Here is a 25,573-nt window from a genome sequence, read left to right as displayed (position 1 = left end):
TTAAATAAAAAAAAATATATAAAAAAACTAAGTTAGGAGACATAGCTACAAGTTAACAATTCTTTCAGAAATATTTTTATTCTGAAAAAAAAAATCAAAAGTGAAAAAATATGTCCAAAAATCAAGTATTTTCACCTAAATAACGAATAATCAATAGAAAAAAAGAATGATTTAAAATGTAACCACTAGATGGCGCTAAGATTCTGTCATTTAATCTGGTAAATGCAGCAATAGACATCTGTCATGGTATCGTAAACACGAAGATGCTGTTCGAAAGGTAAATATTTTATCGCATAGCAACGTTTTCCCCTTCCAAAACATTTTATATACGTGTTAGTATAACATAGATATTTCTATGATTGCTATGAATGATGCCTTACTTTTCTAAAATTTGTTTCTTTGTACTTGGAATAACAGCTGCGTCGCTCATATCCATTTTTAAAGGGTATATGTGTTAGGGGGCGAAAAAATTATACATACAGCAAGGCATAAATAACGTGATGAACTTATTCACCTGTATTTACCTTTAATTTATGAAACAAATAATTGTAATTTTTATATTGCATTATTTATTATATATTAATGGATGTTTGATATTTATATCAACAATAAATATAGTGGTCTGATATTTTACTTGAAATCTTACCATATTGAAACGATGATCAATAAATATGTTATAACACTATATTCCGAAAACACTGATTATTAAAAAAGAAAAAGTGGACTTTTTGATGATGTCTGTTTAATGTCTTATCATTTAAAATTTCTGTATTTTTTACTACAGAAAAGTTCATAAAAATGTGATTTTTTAAAATTTATTTTTACAAAACATATTTTTGTATGCAGTTCATTATATTTTTAATTTATTTTATAAAGTCATAATGTTTTATATGTGACATATAAATAATTTCAAATTGAAATTCATACATTGTACAAGTGTCAAGTAAATGACTCTTAATAATGGTAAAAAAATATATGTTCGTATTATTCAATGCATTAAATAAATATTGCATAACAGAAAATGGCATTAAATTATTAATGAATATTGTTTAATAATTGGTTATTTCATATTATATTTTTTACATACATTAAACAAATTATTACTTTCGCTTCGGGTTTTTTTATTGTTTAGTTATTTAAAAAATGCGCGTGGAAAAATAAATATTTGGAATTAAAGATTTGAAGTATCTGAATTGCTTTTAAAGGTTTTAATGCTATTATTTTTCAGTAAATCAAATTGAAAATTTCATTTATATAATAAAAGGATTTTTTTTGAAACAGTATTTTCTTTATTATTTAAATTATTATATTTTAAATATTATTGAAATATTATTATTTAATTAATTATTATATTGAAACAAATGCTTTTTTTTACAATTTGATCATTACGTAGAAGTGAGTGTCGTCTAAATAATGAGATTGCAACTGTTTTTATTGTATTAAGTAAATATTTGTAATGAAGCAATCATTTTACTATTTTCTTCAGCTCATCTGTGTACTTCATAACAGCTGCTGCATACTAGGAAATTAACATAGCTCGAAAAATTCAATTTCTTTATTTTTGTTGAAGAAATTTAACGTATATTGTTATAAACGTTCAATTTATATTGTTTCTATATATATGTGTGTGAATACTAAACTATGCGAAAGTTTCTCTAATTTCGCAGTAAATTAGGTACGATTACAAGGAAAAAGTGTAACATATGTTTTTTGTTTTTAATGATTATCGGCAAATGACTTGTTTTTAATGGTCAAATCATCTACCGATTACTTTACCACAAAATACACATTGTGACAATTTGCACGATTTGTGTTTAATTTTTCACTGAGATCAATTTGATTTGTGACAATTTATTCGAATTTAATAATGTTTAATCTTTACTCTTTTCATTCCTTATGAAGGATTTTATGTATTTCCATAATTTTTTTCTTTCTTTAGCATTCAAGAAATTTTTTACGCTAATTTTAAAATTGTTTTTTTTTAACTTTTTAAATAACATTTTATTCATTCGTTATTAAAGTCAATTGTGACAGTTTTCGAACGCTATATTTCCAGCCACGTTGCATTGAAAGACCTTGATATTATCCCCCAAAAAGGCCTCCAGGAAATCGTGGTAAATGTTTATCGTTTACAGAAGGTCGTCGGATTACAACGAACTGCAACTGTGCTCATATATGGAGAAATTATTTTCTATCTTTGTATCAGTCCTACTCATTTTTAGTTTTTTTAAAAAATTTATTTATTTAAAATAAGGGGGGTTTTGTTAAAAAAAAATAATATTTTAAATTAATTTACTGCTTAAAGCATTTGTGAAAAAATAGAAGCAATTTTTATTAATATTGTTTTATAATATATTGTTCGGAAATTTCCCCTTCTGTTTTTTTTTTTATAACAGTTGAAAGTAATTTTCTGAAAATTAAATTCATAATTTTATTTTACAATGGAAACTGTACCTTAAGGAGCATGATATTAAGTTTGTTTTTGCGATTTTATTAATAACAAACATTAATCTTAAAATTAAACACTATTGCAAATAATAGCTATGAAATAAATAAAATAAAATAAATAATGAAAAAATATTTTTAAAAAATGAAATCTACGATCGCAAATTTCAAATTATCATGTGAGAATTTTATTATTTTTTAAGACATTACTTGTCTTAATTAATTCAAGTTATTAACCAATTTAAACCAGTTTGAAACATTCATGAAAAACTTCTTTATTTTTAAACTTTCATTTTCAATTTTTCTAGCTGGCAAACAAAGTTTTAGAGCTCGACCGATTTTGAGACGAAATGACAGCTATGATGTCATAGCATACATAATAATAATGCAATACTGGTAAAAGCAGGTAAAAAAAATATATATGCGATTAAAAGATGATGATGAAAATTGCCATTTATGCTTTATTCATTGCCTATGCGATTTCAAGCTTCAAAACCCCGTAACCAAAACAACATCATGTTCTCACGTGATAATAAATAATATAATAAAATAAATTAAGTTTTTTTTTGTTTTTGTTTTTTATCATTTTTTGAGCGGAATAAATAATGAGTTTAAATATTATTTAGTTGCTTGCTTCTTTTCTACGCCAGTTTAAGCGTTTATATTAATGCTTTGTATTCAACTTATGTTATAGTTTAGCTATGAATACCTAGAAATTCAATGGGTAATTATGAAAGAATGAATTGTAGTCCTAGATCTGAATTTCTTTCATTGCTCCGCAGCTATACAAGTCAATGATATATATAGCTATTAGTCACCTTATTAATTTGGTTTTTTTATCCATTATTAATAAATATGCATATTCTCTTGTTTTCTAAAAAGTATAGAATGCCTTATTTAAACCTCATTCAAATTTTTGATCAACTTAGCGGCCTTGACTAAACTAAAATCCCGAACATTAAGAACATTTACGAAAATAGCGGCAGCGTCTAGGGGGGAAATGAAGGCATAATCGATGAATAGGTATATAGATGTATGTGTAATGATATTTTAAAATCTAAATTGAATCTTAATTAATTTCCAAATTTTTATTTTAAATTAGCCCATGTTAATTTAATTCTAATTTTTTAAATTTCCTGATCCAATTCCACCTTTTTTTTATTTAATTAATTCTACTCGCGCTCTATAAAACTGCTTATCACAGCATTTTCTCACGCTCCGAGCGAAGGGATATAAATCCGTAACGCGTACAACATTCTTTTAAAGATATTTAAGATTCCCTTTACTAAGTGTACTCGTTTCAAAGAAATCCCTATTAAAATCTCGTAATAAAATCATCGAAGGGAAAAAGGTCTCTTTTGCTCTTCTGCTCTTGTGTCGCAATGTAGACTGACGTATTGCTAACCGCTTTTTATCTGTGCAAATTATGCGTCCCGGAATGAAATAAATCGAAGTTTCAATAATTTCTTCTATTCGGTCGCGCATCTGCTTATATATATATATATATATATATATATATTTCAGCTATCATGACATTTTTTTTCTTCTTATTTTCACAATTTTTTTGAATATTTGTTTTTAAATTATAATCAGCATAATCAGTATACAAATAAATAAATGCAATAATAATTTTGCAGACGAAATCAGGTATTTAAATTAGCGTTATAACATAATAAAATCTCTCTTTATGTGAGTGGCGCACGCAAGTAAATAGTCTTATATTTAGAAATCTATAATATTAGTTTTAATTCATCATGAAGGACTAAACTCTTAACTATAGTATTTTTTTTCTTTGATTAATAGCCGTAACTATAGTAGTTTTCTTAAATAAATGCATTTAGTACATTGAAAAAAAAAAAAAAAGAAAGAAACAGGAATTGTTTCTCCAAAACTTTCCCGCTTATTCTTCAACAAAGGTCTTACCCCCCCCCCCCTCCATCCGCATAAAATTGTTTACTTTGTGTAAAGCCGCAATTTTTTAACATGGCTTTGGCTACATTTAGTTACGAAATGTAGATTTTTGGTGTGATTTACTAAAAACTTCGTGTATTTTGGCGCGTAAACTTTTGGCGTAAAAATGTATTTTGATCTTCTTTTTTCTCCTAACCAATAATAACCCAAATTTGATACAGAATTACGATTGTAGTCACATGATGGCATGCAGAATTTCATTGATTTAAGTCAATTTATTTATGATTTATTGTCTTTACATGAATGCGAAAGTAAAGACGGTCAAACCTTTGACAGATTTGATTCAATATTTGATAAGAATTTGCATTTTAGATGCTATACTTGTGACCTAAAAGTTATATATATAGCCATTTCTGTTTGTTGTAATCGAATTCATTCGTACTCGAACAGCCAGAAAGCCAAATTTTGATAGAAAACAGCACATTTGGTCTGACGTCCATATACCAAATTCCATTCCTCTGATTTAAAGCATTTTTGAATTAGTGTATTCACAGACAAACGTGATTCGAAAAAAGTGTTTTTCGAACTCCAGGTTGAGTTGAAACATGGAGATTCATCCAAAACATTTCCCATCATATTTGTGGTTTTTCAAATTGTTCTTACAGAATCAAATGTAAACATTTGTCATCAAACTAAATAGAAAAATAGTCATAAAATAAGTTTTTCCAAAACGCACGACGGCCATTAAAAACAAATTTCAAAAGTTTCAGTTAAAGACATTTGTTTTTAAATATGATATCTATGAAATGATTTCCGGTAATTAAATAAAAGTCAATGCAATGTCATTTAACGGAAGGTAAAAAACATGATACATCATATAGTTAACGTATATGACATGATATACATATTATTAAGTCTTTTTAAAAAAAGTTTCGAATAATTGTTCTAAACATTGTAGTATGGTAATGTTTTATAGATTTTATTCGTCCATTTTATCTTATTTTTAAAATTTCCTTTAGTAATTTACGCTTAGAACTAATTAATTTTACTAATTTTCTAATTGGTTACACAGAAGCGATAACGTGTGCACAAAGAATTTATTTTATATCGTATCAATTCGCATTTGTATACGTATTACTAGCCACCTTTAGCGACTAACTGGTTAGCCGGGATTAATGTTTACTAAAATTTTGAATTAAATATTTTATGTTATTTAGTATTAAGAGCTTCGTCAGCAAAATTTTTTTAAACTTCAAATTTTGATAATCATATAACTTATACTATCATATTAATGAAAATTTTTCGCCATTCCATTAGTTGTCTGTAATTTTCTATGAGTTTCGAAAAATTTGAGGTTTAAACTGAAACAAAAGTGATTAAATTTATATTAATGCAACTTTTTTTTCGGAACTCAAATATATTTTTTTAAAAATATGAATAAAGAAAGAAAATGATTATTACACTTATATTCATACATTTTTTTTTCTGAAAGCAAGCATATTTTTTAAAAATATGAATACAGAAAGTAGAATCTTAATATTTAAATATGTTGTAATTTAAATTTGCTATATAATATCTCAATATAATATTATATATTGAGATATTTATTTTATATAATGCTTAATAATAAGTCTTACGATATATAAAATTTCTATGTTATATAAAGCGTCTTTGTATACTTCCACCATGTTTGTGCAATTTAGAAAGCAAAATACAATTAAAAAGTATTCATTGGATTAAAAAAAAAAACCCACTAGCCCAGTTATATTTTCAACTAAATATTTTATCTATCTTGATTGTTAATAACTTCTTCATCAAAATAGTCTTAAGTGTAATATTTTGATAGATATATAATTCATACATATTTTAGAAGCTTACGCTTTTCTGTTCATTTTATTATATATTTCCTTTATTTGCTGTCAACTTCCCTAAATTTCGTAAAAAATGGATGAACTCTGTTGTTTCTAGTCTTTAAACAATGTACCCTAATTAACTAATCAAAACTAAGGTATAATTTTGCTTTTTCTTCATGTTAATAGTATTTTAAATTTGAATCTTTTACAGATTCTTCTCAAAATTAAAGAAATATATCATTTGCTTTCTAAAATTTACTTTGCCAATAATGAGATGTGTTAAAGACAGGAGTCGGATTTCATTATTTTTTGCAAGTTCCTTTATTATTATTATTATTTTTTGTATTAACACCAGTAGCAATTCATATTGAAAAATAAAAATGAAAAATATTTGTAACTTTAATAGTGACTTTTATTAACAACTTTGTTGTTCTTTCAGAATCCTTATATTTTCATATTATCGCTCATGATACGTTTAATATTTGTTCAGAATTCTTATATATCATTATATTCTTGTTTGATAATACATTTAAAATATTTTTAAAAATTGATAAAATACAGAAAAAAAAATGATGCGGCAACTAAATTGGAATCAGTGAAAAGATAATTTTTTGAATTTTAAAAGGATGTAAAATTCATTTTTATATCGTAATATTTTCCAAAAATATCACGAAAAATTCCAAAATTTTGCGTAATTTTTAATTGACATTCTAATTAGTTTTTCAAAAAAATTCGCTCCGAGGTACACCGATTTAATACATATAATGTAAATTCTAAATTATTATAGATACTATATTATTTGGCTTAACATCTGTCAGATGTTAAGCCAAATTGAGCAATTGTCCGTCAACCTGTATTTTCAGAATCATGTAGAACCGATAATTCAAAAATATAATAATTTAAATGTCTCAAATTTGGTATGGAATTTTATGATTATAAGTTCAGTTTTGTGACAAACTTTCGTTCCAATCGGGTGAGAAAAATTCGTCTAAAACACAAATTCTATTTTCAGATACTATCAACCAGACGCCATTGAGTAATCGCCAAATAACTCAGTAAAAATGCCAAATTCACGCCAAAAGTTAATATTTCGTAATTATTGTACGCCATTGCCATATAAAGAGTTCTTTGGCATGAAAAGTTTATTAAGAGAGTATCGAAAAAGTTTTGGGTTTAAATTTGTATCTCATGTAAAAAATGACTAACATAATAAAGTATTTAAAATATTAGCCGTAATTATTAGTGTTCTCTTTGCTTACAAGTGAAGTAAAGAAAACATCAAATTATAAAATAATAATTAAATTAATTTCAAACAAATATGACGTTACAAATTCATCGATCAAATATGACATTACAAATATATAACAAAATCAGTTAATGGATTATTATTCCAATATCTTATAATAACATATTTTTATAATATGTTATTTCCCATTTGTACCTAAATTAATGAATTATACACACTTTGTATTTCTTACAAAGTTATTTATTTAAAGATTAGATTAATTACATCTTTTGATTCACGTGGCTGTGACCCTCCTTTATTTCAGCAACCCTAGGCAGCTGTCCAGTCAAAATCCGTCACTGCGTCTGGTGAAGCGTTGTGCATGATTTTTAATCATTCATGCTGCAATTTGTAAATAGAGGTATAAATATTAACACGATGGTCGATTTTTTTTATACTTTGATACTCCATTAAAAGACAAGTATATAGAGCAAAATGAATTTATTGTCAAATATTACATGCAATCATGATTCATTTTCAGCATTATCGCCGTGAAAAGTCGAAATTTTCATATCGGTGGATTGGGTTTTCTACATCATTTTTTCAAAAAATTATCACTCTTTGGAAGCTCCACGTTAGTTTGGAAATTCTTTGAAATTTCTTTTAAGGAAAGAAACGGAGCAAGAGTGTCTAAACTATCACCCTTCAAAATCGTAATTTTGGCATGCTGGTCGGGCAGCTCTTTGTCTGGGATTCGAATATCATCATTATCTTTCGAACTATTTGATCAATTGCTTTGAACAAGATCTTCTGTTGCGACAGATTTTCTTCCGTGTTCACTTTCATGGAGAATGCGTCTTAGAGCCGAGTAAATTTTCATTTCATCTCTGAATAAATGAACTGTCCAGAATATCAAAATAGTAATTCCAGATTAACGGATCGGTGGATTGAGTTTTCTACATCCTTTTTTCAAAAAATTATCACTCTTTGGAAGCTCCACGTTAGTCTGGAAATTCTTTGAAATTTCTTTTAAGGAAAGAAACGGAGCAAGAGCGTCTAAACTATCACCCTTCAAAATCGTAATTTTGGCATGCTGGTCGATCAGCTCTTTGTCTGGGATTCGAATATCATCATTATCTTTCGAACTATTTGATCAATTGCTTTGAACAAGATCTTCTGTTGCGACAGATTTTCTTCCGTGTTCACTTTCATGGAGAATGCGTCTTAGAGCCGAGTAAATTTTCATTTCATCTCTGAATAAATGAACTGTCCAGAATATCAAAATAGTAATTCCAGATAAACGGATCGGTGGATTGAGTTTTCTACATCCTTTTTTCAAAAAATTATCACTCTTTGGAAGCTCCACGTTAGTCTGGAAATTCTTTGAAATTTCTTTTAAGGAAAGAAACGGAGCAAGAGTGTCTAAACTATCACCCTTCAAAATCGTAATTTTGGCATGCTGGTCGGGCAGCTCTTTGTCTGGGATTCGAATATCATCATTATCTTTCGAACTATTTGATCAATTGCTTTGAACAAGATCTTCTGTTGCGACAGATTTTCTTCCGTGTTCACTTTCATGGAGAATGCGTCTTAGAGCCGAGTAAATTTTCATTTCATCTCTGAATAAATGAACTGTCCAGAATATCAAAATAGTAATTCCAGATAAACGGATCGGTGGATTGAGTTTTCTACATCCTTTTTTCAAAAAATTATCACTCTTTGGAAGCTCCACGTTAGTCTGGAAATTCTTTGAAATTTCTTTTAAGGAAAGAAACGGAGCAAGAGTGTCTAAACTATCACCCTTCAAAATCGTAATTTTGGCATGCTGGTCGGGCAGCTCTTTGTCTGGGATTCGAATATCATCATTATCTTTCGAACTATTTGATCAATTGCTTTGAACAAGATCTTCTGTTGCGACAGATTTTCTTCCGTGTTCACTTTCATGGAGAATGCGTCTTAGAGCCGAGTAAATTTTCATTTCATCTCTGAATAAATGAACTGTCCAGAATATCAAAATAGTAATTCCAGATTAACGGATCGGTGGATTGAGTTTTCTACATCCTTTTTTCAAAAAATTATCACTCTTTGGAAGCTCCACGTTAGTCTGGAAATTCTTTGAAATTTCTTTTAAGGAAAGAAACGGAGCGAGAGTGTCTAAACTATCACCCTTCAAAATCGTAATTTTGGCATGCTGGTCGATCAGCTCTTGGTCTGGGATTCGAATATCATCATTATCTTTCGAACTATTTGATCAATTGCTTTGAACAAGATCTTCTGTTGCGACAGATTTTCTTCCGTGTTCACTTTCATGGAGAATGCGTCTTAGAGCCGAGTAAATTTTCATTTCATCTCTGAATAAATGAACTGTCCAGAATATCAAAATAGTAATTCCAGATTAACGGATCGGTGGATTGAGTTTTCTACATCCTTTTTTCAAAAAATTATCACTCTTTGGATGCTCCACGTTAGTCTGGAAATTCTTTGAAATTTCTTTTAAGGAAAGAAACGCAGCAAGAGTGTCTAAACTATCACCCTTCAAAATCGTAATTTTGGCATTCTGGTCGGGCAGCTCTTTGTCTGGGATTCGAATATCATCATTATCTTTCGAACTATTTGATCAATTGCTTTGAACAAGATCTTCTGTTGCGACAGATTTTCTTCCGTGTTCACTTTCATGGAGAATGCGTCTTAGAGCCGAGTAAATTTTCATTTCATCTCTGAATAAATGAACTGTCCAGAATATCAAAATAGTAATTCCAGATTAACGGATCGGTGGATTGAGTTTTCTACATCCTTTTTTCAAAAAATTATCACTCTTTGGAAGCTCCACGTTAGTCTGGAAATTCTTTGAAATTTCTTTTAAGGAAAGAAACGGAGCAAGAGTGTCTAAACTATCACCCTTCAAAATCGTAATTTTGGCATGCTGGTCGGGCAGCTCTTTGTCTGGGATTCGAATATCATCATTATCTTTCGAACTATTTGATCAATTGCTTTGAACAAGATCTTCTGTTGCGACAGATTTTCTTCCGTGTTCACTTTCATGGAGAATGCGTCTTAGAGCCGAGTAAATTTTCATTTCATCTCTGAATAAATGAACTGTCCAGAATATCAAAATAGTAATTCCAGATTAACGGATCGGTGGATTGAGTTTTCTATATCCTTTTTTCAAAAACTTATCACTCTTTGGAAGCTCCACGTTAGTCTGGAAATTCTTTGAAATTTCTTTTAAGGAAAGAAACGGAGCAAGAGTGTCTAAACTATCACCCTTCAAAATCGTAATTTTGGCATGCTGGTCGATCAGCGCTTTGTCTGGGATTCGAATATCATCATTATCTTTCGAACTATTTGATCAATTGCTTTGAACAAGATCTTCTGTTGCGACAGATTTTCTTCCGTGTTCACTTTCATGGAGAATGCGTCTTAGAGCCGAGTAAATTTTCATTTCATCTCTGAATAAATGAACTGTCCAGAATATCAAAATAGTAATTCCAGATTAACGGATCGGTGAATTGAGTTTTCTACATCCTTTTTTCAAAAAATTATCACTCTTTGGAAGCTCCACGTTAGTCTGGAAATTCTTTGAAATTTCTTTTAAGGAAAGAAACAGAGCAAGAGTGTCTAAACTATCACCCTTCAAAATCGTAATTTTGGCATGCTGGTCGATCAGCTCTTTGTCTGGGATTCGAATATCATCATTATCTTTCGAACTATTTGATCAATTGCTTTGAACAAGATCTTCTGTTGCGACAGATTTTCTTCCGTGTTCACTTTCATGGAGAATGCGTCTTAGAGCCGAGTAAATTTTTATTTCATCTCTGAATAAATGAACTGTCCAGAATATCAAAATAGTAATTCCAGATTAACGGATCGGTGGATTGAGTTTTCTACATCCTTTTTTCAAAAAATTATCACTCTTTGGAAGCTCCACGTTAGTCTGGAAATTCTTTGAAATTTCTTTTAAGGAAAGAAACGGAGCAAGAGTGTCTAAACTATCACCCTTCAAAATCGTAATTTTGGCATGCTGGTCGGGCAGCTCTTTGTCTGGGATTCGAATATCATCATTATCTTTCGAACTATTTGATCAATTGCTTTGAACAAGATCTTCTGTTGCGACAGATTTTCTTCCGTGTTCACTTTCATGGAGAATGCGTCTTAGAGCCGAGTAAATTTTCATTTCATCTCTGAATAAATGAACTGTCCAGAATATCAAAATAGTAATTCCAGATTAACGGATCGGTGGATTGAGTTTTCTATATCCTTTTTTCAAAAACTTATCACTCTTTGGAAGCTCCACGTTAGTCTGGAAATTCTTTGAAATTTCTTTTAAGGAAAGAAACGGAGCAAGAGTGTCTAAACTATCACCCTTCAAAATCGTAATTTTGGCATGCTGGTCGATCAGCGCTTTGTCTGGGATTCGAATATCATCATTATCTTTCGAACTATTTGATCAATTGCTTTGAACAAGATCTTCTGTTGCGACAGATTTTCTTCCGTGTTCACTTTCATGGAGAATGCGTCTTAGAGCCGGGTAAATTTTCATTTCATCTCTGAATAGATGAACTGTCCAGAATATCAAAATAGTAATTCCAGATTAACGGAGAGCTTCAAAAGCGAGTTAAAGTCCATCTCATCGTACTGGCGGTAACTTATGAAGAGGATACAGAAAACCTGATACGCTTATATGGAAAATTCCTGAATCTCCACGGCTATTATATTGAAAAATAACCACGATTGTACAAAACTTTTTAGAATAAATTCATTTTGCTCTATATGTTTGACTTTTATGTATGTTCCATCAGAACCTGAAAAAAGAGTCCTTCGTATGTTAAATCAGAGGGTGTGGTCCCCCGAAAACTTTCTCTCATACTTTTTAATAAAGGAGTTATTCCAAGAGAATACTGAGGATGGCACTGGTATACAATAGTTGCGAAATATTTTTTGGCGTGAATTTAGCATTTTTACTGAATCTATCGCATGAACTTTGGCAAGTTTTTTGGCGATTAATCCGAAAATGGGATTTGTGTTTTAGAAACGTTTTTCTCAATCGATTAGAACAAAGATTTGAGACAAAACTGCACCTTTAGTCACTAAATACCATGCTGTGTTTAATATATTTAAGTAGCTACTTTTTTGAGTTACAGCATTTACATGTTTTTAAAAGTGCACACCGACTGATGATCAACTCCTTGTTTGATCTACACTGTAGACGTTAAATCTGTGTACCGAGTATTATTTATCTAGTTCTCTTCGTTTTGTAATTATCATGCTAACTTGTATTCGAACAGCCGGACAGACAGACATCCGCTGACAAGATTTTGTTCAAAATTTGATAGAAATCTACAAATTTGGTGTAAAGACAGTATACCAAATTCTGTCCTTCCTCAAAGTGTTTTTGAGTTATATTTATCATAGACAGTCAGACATTTTCCAAAAACGAATTTTTTGAACTCAAAGAGAACTAAAACGTGTATATACGTCAAAATCTCGAGTTTTTATTTTTTGACTATTATAATACTTTCTATATATTTCGTATACTCTAAAGAAAATAGGCTATTATTTTTAAAACTGTCTTTTTTTTTTAATAGAAATGAGGCAAAGTTCCGAAGCTATCTTCCTGAAAAATAAAATTTAGGATTAAATTCAATAAAAATAGTTTTAAAAACATTCTTTTATCAATATACTTAAATGTAGCATTTTTTAAAATTTGTTTACTCTCTTTTAGTCTTTTAATTTTACTTTCTAATTCATTAATTTAAATATTATGAAATCTTGAAAACATTTTTTTATCATCATTAATTTTATAATCATTATTTATAATAAATTATAAATACATTGTACAGGATTATAAATAAATAATGTACAATATTCTGTACATTATTTATTTATAATCATTATTAAGTAGCACATTCATTCGAAATAAAATAAAAAATCTGAAAATTATAAAGCTATTTATTACTGTTATCTAGTTATTAACTGTTACTGTTAACTAGTTATTACTAGTTACTGTTAACTAGTTATTACTAGTTACTACTGTTATCGTAAATTCACAGGTGAAAAAAAAAGAAAAAAAAAATCTGAACTCAAGCACTTTTGGAAGAGAATTAAAACTCAGCTGCAAAATTGCATCTTTGCGAGTATAAAACAAGGCAGGTTAAACAAAAATTAATAAAATAAAATTCGCATAGCAGTAAATATATTGTATAGTAAATCAGATATTACAAACTGAATACTACGTTGTTAAAAAAGAAAAAAAAGGTACGAAATACAGTAGAAAAAACGAGCAGTTTTGAAAAAAAAAGTTTTATAATCATTTAATTTATATATCAAAATTACGAAAGTATTACAGAATACTTATCCAGATCAAATATTGGTACTAATATTTGATCGGCATAAGTATTCTGTTATAACTTTTATATTTACTGGTAAAAAATGAAATGATCCTACTGCTTCTTTAAATGATATGCTGTTATGATCATTAAGTTTTAAAACATTCACTACAAAAGTCCTATGAATAAATTTATGTGAAATATTACTTTTTTGCTGCATTACGACGTTATTACTTGAGGCTACAATATTTGCTATTGTGAATGAAATGTAGTTCCTGATAACTTTTAACGATATATGAGTCTGCTAATCCGTTTAATGGTTAGCTTTATCACCGTTAATAGCCTGAATGGAAGCTCAAACAATTAGTGTTATCAATCCTTACGTTCCTTGTGGGGTGCATTCTAAGCGGCGATAAGCTTTGAGCATCTAAAAGCATTTTGATTCTTTTACTAACTGTTATTTTTATGTTTGAGAGATCTACTAGGAATGTGTACTTAAATTGCATCTGTTCTCAACACTTTCTTTGCTGTCTTGAAAATAAAATCTTTGCAGTATTGTTTAAAAGATTAGATTTTTTTTTTGTCATATATTAATTACAAAATAGCATGCGTCAAAAGGGAAATATAATTGTTCTGATTCTTCATGTATGATCTAGATTATTCCCAATGGATCAATTTATAAATCGTTTATGTGTATGTGTGTATATCTAAAAAGGAATTTTAGTATCTCAACTTTGCAAAAATATTATTTTTGCCCGATCTTAATGAAATATGCCAGAAGTGTTCTATAACATAAGAGGAAAAAAGTTGCCAATTTTCAGAGGTCCAAAAGTTAAATAAAATATCGTTTGTTGAATGTTAAGAAAATGTTTAGTGTTTTTAAAACTTTTTATCCGAAAATATGTATTATATCACAAAAATGATTTGTGCATTATCTCAAAACTCAAAAAAATCACCTTTATTTTATTTCAGTTCAATTTTCTTCTTGAATCACATTTTATTTGATACAAAATCTGTTGCAATTTTTACTTTCTCGTATACGTAATATATAAAAAGTATAGTAATCGTCAAAAAAAAAAAAAAAAAAAAATTAAAAAAAAATAAACTCAGTATATTGACGAATTTCATTAATTTAGACCTCCCTTTCGAAAAACATATTTTTGGACGATGTTTCGTCTGTCTGTCTGTGACAAAAGTAACTTAAAAGTGCTTAGAGCTAGACGGTTTAAATTTGGTTTGTGATATTTACAAAAATTTGTAGATTTCTATCAAATTTTCAGTAAAATCCTTTTAAAGAAAGACCGTCTCTCCGGCTGTTCGAATGTAAATTAACACGATAATTACAAAACGAAGAGAGCTAGATAAATAAAATTCGACGCACAGATTTAAGATCTATAGTGTAGAAACCTATCAAGTTTCGATCGAAATCGAACAAGGAGTGGACCGTCTGTCGGTCTGTACTTTTCGAAACATGTAAACGCAATAACTTAAAAACATACTGACTTAAATATATTAAATTTAGTATGGGATTTTGTAACTACAAGTGTAGTTTTTATGTCAACATTTTTTGTTTCCATCGAGTGAGAAAAATGCGTCTAAAACCCAAATTCGATTTTTGGATGCTATTAATGCATGTCAGGGATTAATCGCCAAATTATCCGCCAAGGATGATAGATTCAGTACAAATGCTAAATTCACGCCAAAAGTTAATATTTCATAACTATTGTATATCAATACTATGTAAGGTGTTCGCTGGCGGGGACATTTTCGAATATAAGTGTCTATTTTCTTTAAAAAGGCTAAATTAAATCAATATTGTTGTACCGGGAATTCTGTTACCTGGAATTTTGAAGATCATGATATGAAGAGACCCTACAAAACGGTACCTAAGGCTGCGGTGGCTTGGTGGTAAGGTCTCGGCTTGTGAGCCGTAGGGTTTCAGATTCGAGACCCGATTCCACCGAAGAACCGTCATGTAAGGGGGTCTGTTGCACTTTAAATCCGTAATGCCAAACGTCCTCCCGCTGGTGTGGTGTGGAGAGGGGGATGCCAGCTCAGGTGTCGTCCTCGTCATCAGACTGCGGTTCAAAATTACGAGGTCCGTCCCAACGGGACGTTAATATAACTAAACTGAACTAAACGATACCTATTCAATTTTAATCGCGCTCTACCAATCAAGATGTATCAGTGCCGCGCAAGGCCCTCTAACTCATCCAAATGGTGTTTCCAACCATATTTATTTATGTAAATTTAGCTTGTTTTTGCCCTTCTTTCCTTCTCTAAAAGTATATAAGTTAAATTTCAAATCATTCTATGTATGTTTTATATGAAGAAAATTTATATACACCCAAAAAGAGCTACGGATCGGAGTTGATGCGATTTTTCATCATAAATCGAACATACTCAAGAACAATTTTTAATAGTGTACTTGAATTCTATGAAATTGTGATTGGTTTATTATTGCATAAACAAACAAACCAAACATTTGCAAGTCATTCGAAGTGAAAGCAAATCTCAATTTAATCATATTTAGACGGAGTTCGAAAAAAAAAAAAAACCCCTCACTCACTTACTATCACAATTATTTATTTCTATTTCTATTCAAATTATCATATATATGTGAATGTTAAAACGCATCACAATCTGGAATACTGATAACACACAATTGCCAGAATATATTAAGAACTAAAAAAAAAAAACTTTAAAAGCAGACGATATTTTTTATTTAATTTTATCATGAACAACAATGAATATAATTTAATTTGAGGTTAAAAGTAAGAGTTTTAGTACATGAGAGCACAATTAATTGCCAGCATTTTATTTTTACTTGTTTTATAACAATTTACTCTGTGTAAAGACACGCCATGGAAAGCGAGCCACTAATCATTGGTCTATATTTGTTCTACATATTAAAATACGGCAGCATAATTACATTCATATTTGAATAATGTTGTTGAATTCATTAAGAGTCAATCGATAATGAGTCTTTATTTATTCAGAGAATAATTGCGAAGATTGGATTAGCATATTTGTACCGAATTTTGTTTGTTAAAATTCATGAACAAATGGCAAATAATTACTATTTTCTTTTTGATTGAATAATATATTAAAGCAGCTGTATTTCGGACAAAATATCTTTCTTTTTGATAATTATTATCAGCGCTTCTATTATAATATTTTAATTATTTTGTAAAATGCAGAAATATTTTCCAAGAAAAAAAATTGTGCAATTCCATTTATAAATTTTTGGAATTTTTTTCCTTTTTTTTATATGAATATGCGATGTTTATTTCCTAAATTGCATTAAAAATCTGTGAATGGAATCAACAAATTTTCTAATATACATAAAATTGGAATTATTGGCCAAAATAAAGTAATTAACTTTCGAAGACTCAATCTTTCCGTTATAAAGCATATCACTACTAAATACGGAATTGCTTGGTATGTACAGGAAGAGGGAAAAGAATTTTGGTCATAGAAGGAGCAAAGGGCAATCTAGCATTATTTAGAGGTATATTTTAATGTATTACTTTCAGTACATCGATTGTTACCCAACAGAAAAATATCTGTTTACCTTTATATTTACCTTGAGACATATAATGAACTTATTGAGTAATTTCAACTGCAAATCATATGCTTACATACCTTGAAGCAATTGATGAATTATTTATACTATTCTGAGATGGGTGAGAAAGTAATTATCCCCCCCTCCCCAACACACACACCACCACCACCACCACCAGTACCTCACCTGATGCCAACATTTGGCCACAAACTTTATAAACCAGCTCGACTGCTCTTTCCTCGACTTTTTTTAATAGTTTGACACTATCGCGCTTTTATAGACCTATGAAAATCTGTGTCTTCTAAATGTAGAGGCAGATAGCAAACCCTCTAAGTTCATGGCAAAGTTCGCTAAAGCGAGTCTCCCTGCTCATCACTTCCATGTATTTGATTAAATATATTGCTTTTTATGTTTCATAATATGATGAAGAAAATCAAGTATGAATCTGGGATTTCTTTTCGATTGATTTCATTATAGATTTTAATGTAAATTTGATCTCAAAATGGCATACGAAATTTTATTTATCTAGCTTTTTGCATTTTTTGAGATATCACATTTTATGTGTACATGAATACGAAGACCGATAGATGGTCAACTCTCTGACGGATTTGGTCCAAAGTTTAATTCACATTTATATTTCTGATGATAGAACTATGTACCAAATTTCATTTAAATAGTATTTTATATTCTCAAGATTTAGTATTCACATACACACAGACATACAGCTATCCTTTGGGCGCCTTTCATTCAAAATCTGGTGAAAATCATTAAGTTTTGTGTAAAGACCACATATTCGGTTTTATCCGTTAGTTCGCAACGTTTTTAAATTATTGGGTTCACATAACATGACGCCATTCTGAGCGACCGGTCCCTATAAAACTCAGTTATCCAACTATTTGGATAAGGATAAGGTAGAAAGAAAAGAAGAAGGGGGGAAAATAAGCTGAAAGATGATAAAAAATGATAATTAACATTGGAATATTACAGTTACAAGGGAAGAATTTAATTTTTTTACAAGGGAAGAATCATTTGCTGAGTATCATTTTGCCTTCGCTATTGAGTGGATTTGAAGAGGTCTTGGTTTTTGTGAATGATTTATTACAGCGTGGATCTTGCCGTGAAAAAAAGGGTATTCGATCCAACTCTACTATACCATTCTTTCTCTAGAGTTGCTTCTGGCTTTCTCATATGTCATGACAGTTACCATGCAATTGGTGGCATAGTGGGGATCATATTTCCCCATAGCTACAGTATGGAGAGTTCACCGATCGTGTTCACAACTGAATAGAAAAGCATAGTTCTAAAATTGTGTTTTTCGAACATTGAAAAGCATAATCGTTAGATTCATCAAAATCTCGAAATCGAATTTTTCGACGGATCACAATACTTTCTTTTTGTATCATACTTCATATATGAAAATGTAAAAACGCGCCATTTGAGACCTTTTTGGTCAAGTGTTTTATTAGAGTATTAGTATTCCATTCCCATTAATTTTTTTTCTCTATATTTCATTTGCTTACCTCAAATGACCAAACTAATTTAAAGTAACGTCATCCAAATAGCCTAGGTGATCGCCTGGGCTTAACTATTTTCCCCGCATTAAAAAAAATGAAAAATTTCTTCTGAATATGAACTTAATGATCCGAATCGTACTGTTGAAGAATTGAGGTTCAAGAACCCGCTGGAATGATCTCTTCGAAACTTTTTCGAATAATCCCTAATAAATGTTTTCTCCTTTCCATTTTTATATAAAATTGTGATCCTTGAGCAAATCCGTGAACGCCACGAGTGCTTAGATTTTTATTTTCAATATCTCGAAAGCTGTAGTTTTTCAACTGAATTGTAAAATTGAACTCTCGGCAATCTTGAATTATAATAAATAAATGAGAAAAAATCTGAATGTAAAAAAAATTAACAAAATAAAGAAAATTAACGATCATAATAAATCCTCAACATGTTGGTTAAGTTAAAAGGATGCAGAGATATGAAACTAAATTGACCAGTTTAATAAAAAAAGAATTTTATAATATGCACTTCCTGGGGCTACAAAATGACTTATTCTGCCTTTGGATAAGGTTAATTTATTTCATTCGAATATATAATTTTGGATATGCTTCAAAGAAAAGGATGGGATTATCATTTCTTTATTATATTAAAAACTTAAATCTTTTCGATATTTATTCCTCCGGTAATTAAAATAATTTATTTATATACCGATTTGCATTTCTAATTTAATATCCTATATTCCATAATTTAATATCATGCATTCTGCGTCTAAGCGTCTTTTAACATAAGAAAAGATTCAACACAACTCTAAATTCTTTTTCTTATTAACGGTGACCATAAAAGCGAAATGGGATCAAGAATTTCCAACTTAATGACGTCATCTCCTCAGCAGGTGATTCGACCGAATTTCTGCGGTTATTATGAAGAATTCTTGGCGGAATAAAACCTTAATGAAATTCTTGGAGGCATCTCTTAAAAGACCATTTTCTTTTCTGGTTTGGTAAATTAATGTTGCTCTCTATCTATCTTCCCTTAATTGGTGCATGCGTCTTTAAATTGTTTGTCCCAACTTTTCCTAAGAGTAGAATCATAGGGTTCATTTACGTATGAAATCCTGCACCGATTTGAACTTTGTCATAAATATTTTCAGTCTAATTATGCCGGTCGAAAACTTTAATTACACATTGATGCATTTATGTAATAAGGCTTTAATTAAGTCATTAAAAATCCCAAATTAGTTGCGACAATCCTGAATTTTTGCATCTTGTGTTAAGTCTCATTTTGTAAACATTTTTATTTAATTGATAAAATGCAACAGTTATTTATTTTATTTAAATAGAATTTTGTGATAGATTTTTTTTACTTATTCACTTGCTTATCAGTAAGAGTTTAGAAATTTTCCTTGCTTGTGCATTCTGAACGATATTAAACTATTCAGAAGTTAATTATCAATTAGTCGATTAACTTAAGTGTTACAACAGCGCCATCTAGTGACATAAACTATAACTACTCAATCAAAATTAGTGTATAACGAAGTTAACATATGCCTATGCCCTTTAACAAATAAATTTTTGTAAATAGTTAAAAATTAAAGTTTATTGTGTTATTTAGTTATATTTAATGCATTAATTATTATTTTTATGCTTTTGTTCTTTATGTGTATATCTTTGTATTTTTTTAACGTAATACATTTAAATGATCTTAAAAGAACTGGCTGGTATTGTATAGTTAAATTTTTATTTATAAGACTTCCGTAGTGAGAAACTTAAAAAAAATGATCTTAAGCTTTCATAATATTTGTGATGATTAAAAAAATAGAAAAGAATGAAATTATTAAACAATTTTATATTTTAAACTATAATAAAAATTAAATTATTACTGGTAGTTAAAAACTGTAATAATAAAAGCGGAATATGTAAATAGTTGGTAATAAAGAAATAAATAAAAAAAAGTTTTCTTCTTATATATTACATCTATAATATAGCCATCCTAATTTTTTACAATGTTACGGAAAATCGTCCAAGATCCATTCGTGGGTTGAAAAAGTGAAAATTTCCAACAGATTCAATAGTGAATGAAAACATTTTATTCAATACGAAAGCATGAATTCACAGTAATAAAGCAGATGAAAAGTACACGAAACAGCACTTGCAGTAAACAGCAGCATACAAGTTGAAAATCGATAATAAACAACTATATCAATGTAAAACACTTAGAGAGAACCGCTGGAGATCAGTATTCCAAAAAGAGATTTCCCACAACAATTCAATTGAGCTTAACTCCACCCCTCATGTCTTACGGCTCAACTGACATTAGTTCTATTTCTTGGCTTTTTATACTCCCCGTGACAGAGCATCGAATGTTTTAGAACAAACGCTAGAATTCAAGTCCTAATGCGCTTATCACAAAATTCTCAAATATTCTGGGTCCTTCATTTTTATCATCAAAATAGCCAAGCTCGTTGTCAAGGCCGGCGGTTACTGACCCAGTATCTATAAGAACTATATGTAAAATTCTTTTCTTTATAAAGAAATTAACTACGCGGGGAAACAATATTACAAGAAAGAACCTAAAGCGTTTTCGTCATCATCAAGAGCTGACAAAAAGAATTTCGAAATTAGAATGAATCTAAAAGTAGTCGAAAAAGTAAATTACTAGAAAGATTTCATTAAATACTCACAAGAAAATCATTTCAGTACAATTTCTCGATCTCACAATACAAAGCTCACAATACAAAGCACTTCCTTTTCCAATCAAATGCTAAATTCAGGATTTAGGGTTGTTTTTATGATCCAAGTAATGTCTTTGGACGACCAGAAACTGGAGGTTACTTCCTCTTCCTCTTAAGAAAAAAAAAAAAAAAAAAGATGGGACTTCGTTGACCTTGATGGCTGCCAATCTTATTAATGTAGTTTGAAAAAAAAAAAAAAAAAAACTATTTTCTTTTTTCAAATCACTCTATGAAAACTTTATGTCATAAGGATGTTAAAATGTTCATAACGTTGAATATCTTGCATTTGTTTCTAGGAAAATGAATCTAGAAGCATGCATCTTCACTGTTCCTTGTTATTACAACTTTTCTAGAAAGAAAGGACTGATTATTTCTTTCAAAATGCTGATAAAATAAATAATTTATTCACACATACAACAAAACTTTGATTCTAGGCTAATGATATTGAAAGCAGTCGCACAAATAATATTTAAATCCTACAGAAAACACGTGGGATGAAATTTATCAAAATGATAGATATTTTTCCACTGTCACAAAGTTCAGATCTCTTGTTGAAAATAAATCAACCTTGAATTTAGTAACAAAATTGGCATAGACATTTACTCAACAATATTTTAAGCATTTAATTCTCTGTTATTATATGGTTTTCATTTTAATGATCTAAAAGCTTCTGCAAATTAAAATTAGTACTGTATTTTTCTGTACTATGGATTTATTTTTCAAATAAAAACGCTTGCAGATACGTTTTGTTGACTTTTCAGGTTAGAGTTTCATTTCCATGATAAAGCTTAAATACAATTTTTATCTTCCGATTTTAAATTTAGGGTTAACCTTGAAATTTTTTGTTGACAAATCTTTTTGCAATTGTTGAATAGTTTTTAAATTAATATAAATACAGTTTAGCGAAAATGTTCTCATTTCAAGTTTTTTATATACATCTACTATATGGTTCATTTCCTGTTTAGCTTCATTATACTACGAAAAGAATCGAATGTAGATTTTGTACCCTACAACATTCATTGTTATGGCATATTTTGGCACATTGTTTGGCATTCTGTACATATGAATAATGCATAATCATTGGCATATATAGAATTTTGATATATCTATGATTATGAGTAATTTAAATTATCTATAATTTATTAATAGCATGCCTACAATTTGGCTATTAAGACTATATATAAAATTTCATTTTCCTTATTGATCAATCACATTTACATAAGGACTCATAGATAAACCAGCAGACATAATATTTTATAAATTTGGTCCGAAATTTGGCAAAGATTTAGAATTCTGATAATAAACAGTGCGCCAAATTTTATTCATCCATTTTATTACATTTTTGAGCCATCATCTTGTACAGGAGTACAAATAGTGTAACGTAATTAATATCTAAAGTGATGAATTTATTTAACAATATTAATATAAGCATGAACTTTTTGTATAATTCTCAATACGAGTTTTTTGATATTTAGAGAATTATTTTAAATAATAATAAAAAAAAGACCATATTTGAACAAAAACTAGTTTTACTTATATAGTTCAATTAATAATTCCGAGATTGTGCCATCGAACAAGAGGAAACAGTCCTATATTTAAAATGTTTTTGTTTCACGTTTCGAAAACTTCCCAGATACCTGCACGAAGGCATCTGATTTTCTTCTCTTGAGTCCCCTTCCCCATGGAGTGTCATATTTATGGCCTTGAATCGAAAAACAAAAACGTCTGCTGAGATCTGCCCAACTGCTGAAATCTGCACGATTGAACTCGTTTTATGTCATTCTGACACAATTGGAGGACAATTTTCCGCAGATGGATTTTGTTCAGAATTGGACTGAAATCTGCGATGTTGTTGTGCAGACACGATAAAGTTCGATCTAGTTCTTTGCGTTTCTTGGATTTCTCGTGTTCATAAGCCGATATAGACCCCGGATGTTTAACATAGAGATACATAAAAATTTCGGTACAGTTCTAGGGACGGTACCATTTGGCAATTTTCCGCCAAATTTCTCTCGCCAAGCCCCGCGGACGCTGTAATCTTCAGAATTTTATTTCTCAGTATTATGACTATTTTCAAGAGACGCTGGCGACTTTATCTTTAAAGTTTGGTGGTACTCGTCCCTAGGATTACCATTCCGTAAGGTACAGTTCTAGGGACGGGTACCATTTGGCAATTTTCTTTATTTTATCTTTATTTAATTTAATTTATCTTTAAAGTTTGGCGTCAAATTTGGCGGTACTCGTCTCTAGGATTTAGCCAAAATTTCAAATTCAAAAGTTTTTGATGATTTAAATATTTTCTTTTAATATAATTCATATTCATGAAACTATCTGAAAACTAATAACGTATTAATTTATAAAGAATCTCTATATATAAAACGCTAACTTACGTTGCACAGAAATCGCACTTATTACTTATTACGGAATGGCAGCATTGAAATGCAAACATATCGATGTACGAAAGTTTGGACTGCTTTATCCAGCGTTTATACAACTTCACTTAATTCAACACTTCGCTAATTAAATAAAATGATTATATTATAAATGCTTCTCGCCGTGTCAAACACTTTATTCAGTCAGAAGATGTAAAAGGAATTAAGAAGCAGAATTTAATGTCAACGTTTAATAATGGAGAGTGAAAACAGGCTTAACTATCACTATGGGTATTCTCTATAACTTACCTACTGAAAATAGATGACTTCCAAAACTATTAATTTCCCCAAAAGGTTTTTGCATTGTCTTAAAACTAAAACTCAAAAAAATTATTTCTTTAATGATATCGATTTCATTTCTATACAGTTCTTTTTCTTTACTTTTAATAAATTCTTCAAGTTTAATTTACAATGTCACGATGCTTTTGATGTTAGGTTTGGTTTAGTTTGATTAGATAAAAGCTTTTTAAGAGCAATGCTCACTCAGTCGTTTTTTTTAATGTTATGAAATTCAAACTCGTCCATCAAAACATTCAATCGCTTGCTTTTGCTGATGTTAAAATTAAGATAAAAAAATTTTATTATTAATTCCGAAATACAATTTTTATTTCCGCTTATATTTCATAATATATACCTTTTTAATCTGTATCAACAATAATTTGTTGCAAAATTATTCATTTCAAGTCATGTTTTTAAGTCCTATCAAATGAACCAAAATTTAAAGAAAATACATTCCATATCAATCGTTTAATAACCTAAGTTAAGCGGCAAGTTTATATATATATATATATATATATAAATATAAATCTTTAAAATGAATACGTTAAGCCCCATTAGTGCCAGAATTAATGGAAAATTCCTTGGTTTTCTGGATGATAAATAAATACTAAATGTTGACATTTCATTTTTATAATTGCACCTTTCACAGTGAGACACTTCTAAAAGTTTGCTTTTTTTAATGTTTCAGAGTGGCTCTTCCGTGCTGCTTTCAACTGTTTGGTGCCAAATAAAAGAAACACTTATACTTGGCGTAAAAATGTAAGCACCAACTGTCAGACGTCTACATACTGCTACAATATATGCACAGGTAAATATTCTTTTAAAGTAATATATTTTTTATAAAATGTTAATTTTAATGTACATTTTTATGGTAAAAAAAAAAAAACGGGACAAGTTATAGATAAGGAAAGGCTGTTCTACCATAAAAGGAAAATATTCAGTTAGCCGTAGAATAATTTTCTCTATTTGGAGGCATATACAAAGAAAATGAATTTAAATGAAGTAAAATTTCTTATGTGTATTGTGGGAGGCATTGAAAAAAGAATTTCGCTACAAATGTACTAGAAATTCACAATGCAATATCGTGTACCAAGCGAACATCAATCCATTGAAAATGCAACATATGGACCAAGGATCGTAAATTGATTTACAAAGAATTATTTATTCTGAGTTTCATATTGTTTATCATTCATTTCTATAATCATTGGAACATAACCAAAATTTTGCATCCCATACGTTTGTTGTAACTCTTTTTGCATTTTGAAATTTCTGCTATTGGTTTCTACTTCTTTCTTATCAT

At 29.5% G+C, this 25,573-nt stretch overlaps 1 protein-coding gene across 1 annotated transcript in view; it reads left to right on the top strand.

Moving 5' to 3' along the window:
• The first annotated feature begins 224 nt into the window (after positions 1-224).
• LOC129980970 (prominin-1-like) overlaps positions 225-25,573 on the top strand; it is a 196,114-nt gene continuing 170,765 nt past the window's right edge. The window contains exons 1-2 of the mRNA XM_056091516.1: positions 225-277; positions 24,962-25,081. The gene's annotated coding sequence lies outside the window, so the exon portion shown is untranslated. The remainder of the gene's footprint in view (positions 278-24,961; positions 25,082-25,573) is intronic.

Source organism: Argiope bruennichi, chromosome 8 (assembly GCF_947563725.1).
Source record: "Argiope bruennichi chromosome 8, qqArgBrue1.1, whole genome shotgun sequence".
Lineage (NCBI taxonomy): Eukaryota > Metazoa > Arthropoda > Arachnida > Araneae > Araneidae > Argiope > Argiope bruennichi.
The sequence above is the reverse complement of the archived record's forward strand: the minus strand, read 5'-3'. Positions and strand labels throughout refer to the sequence as shown.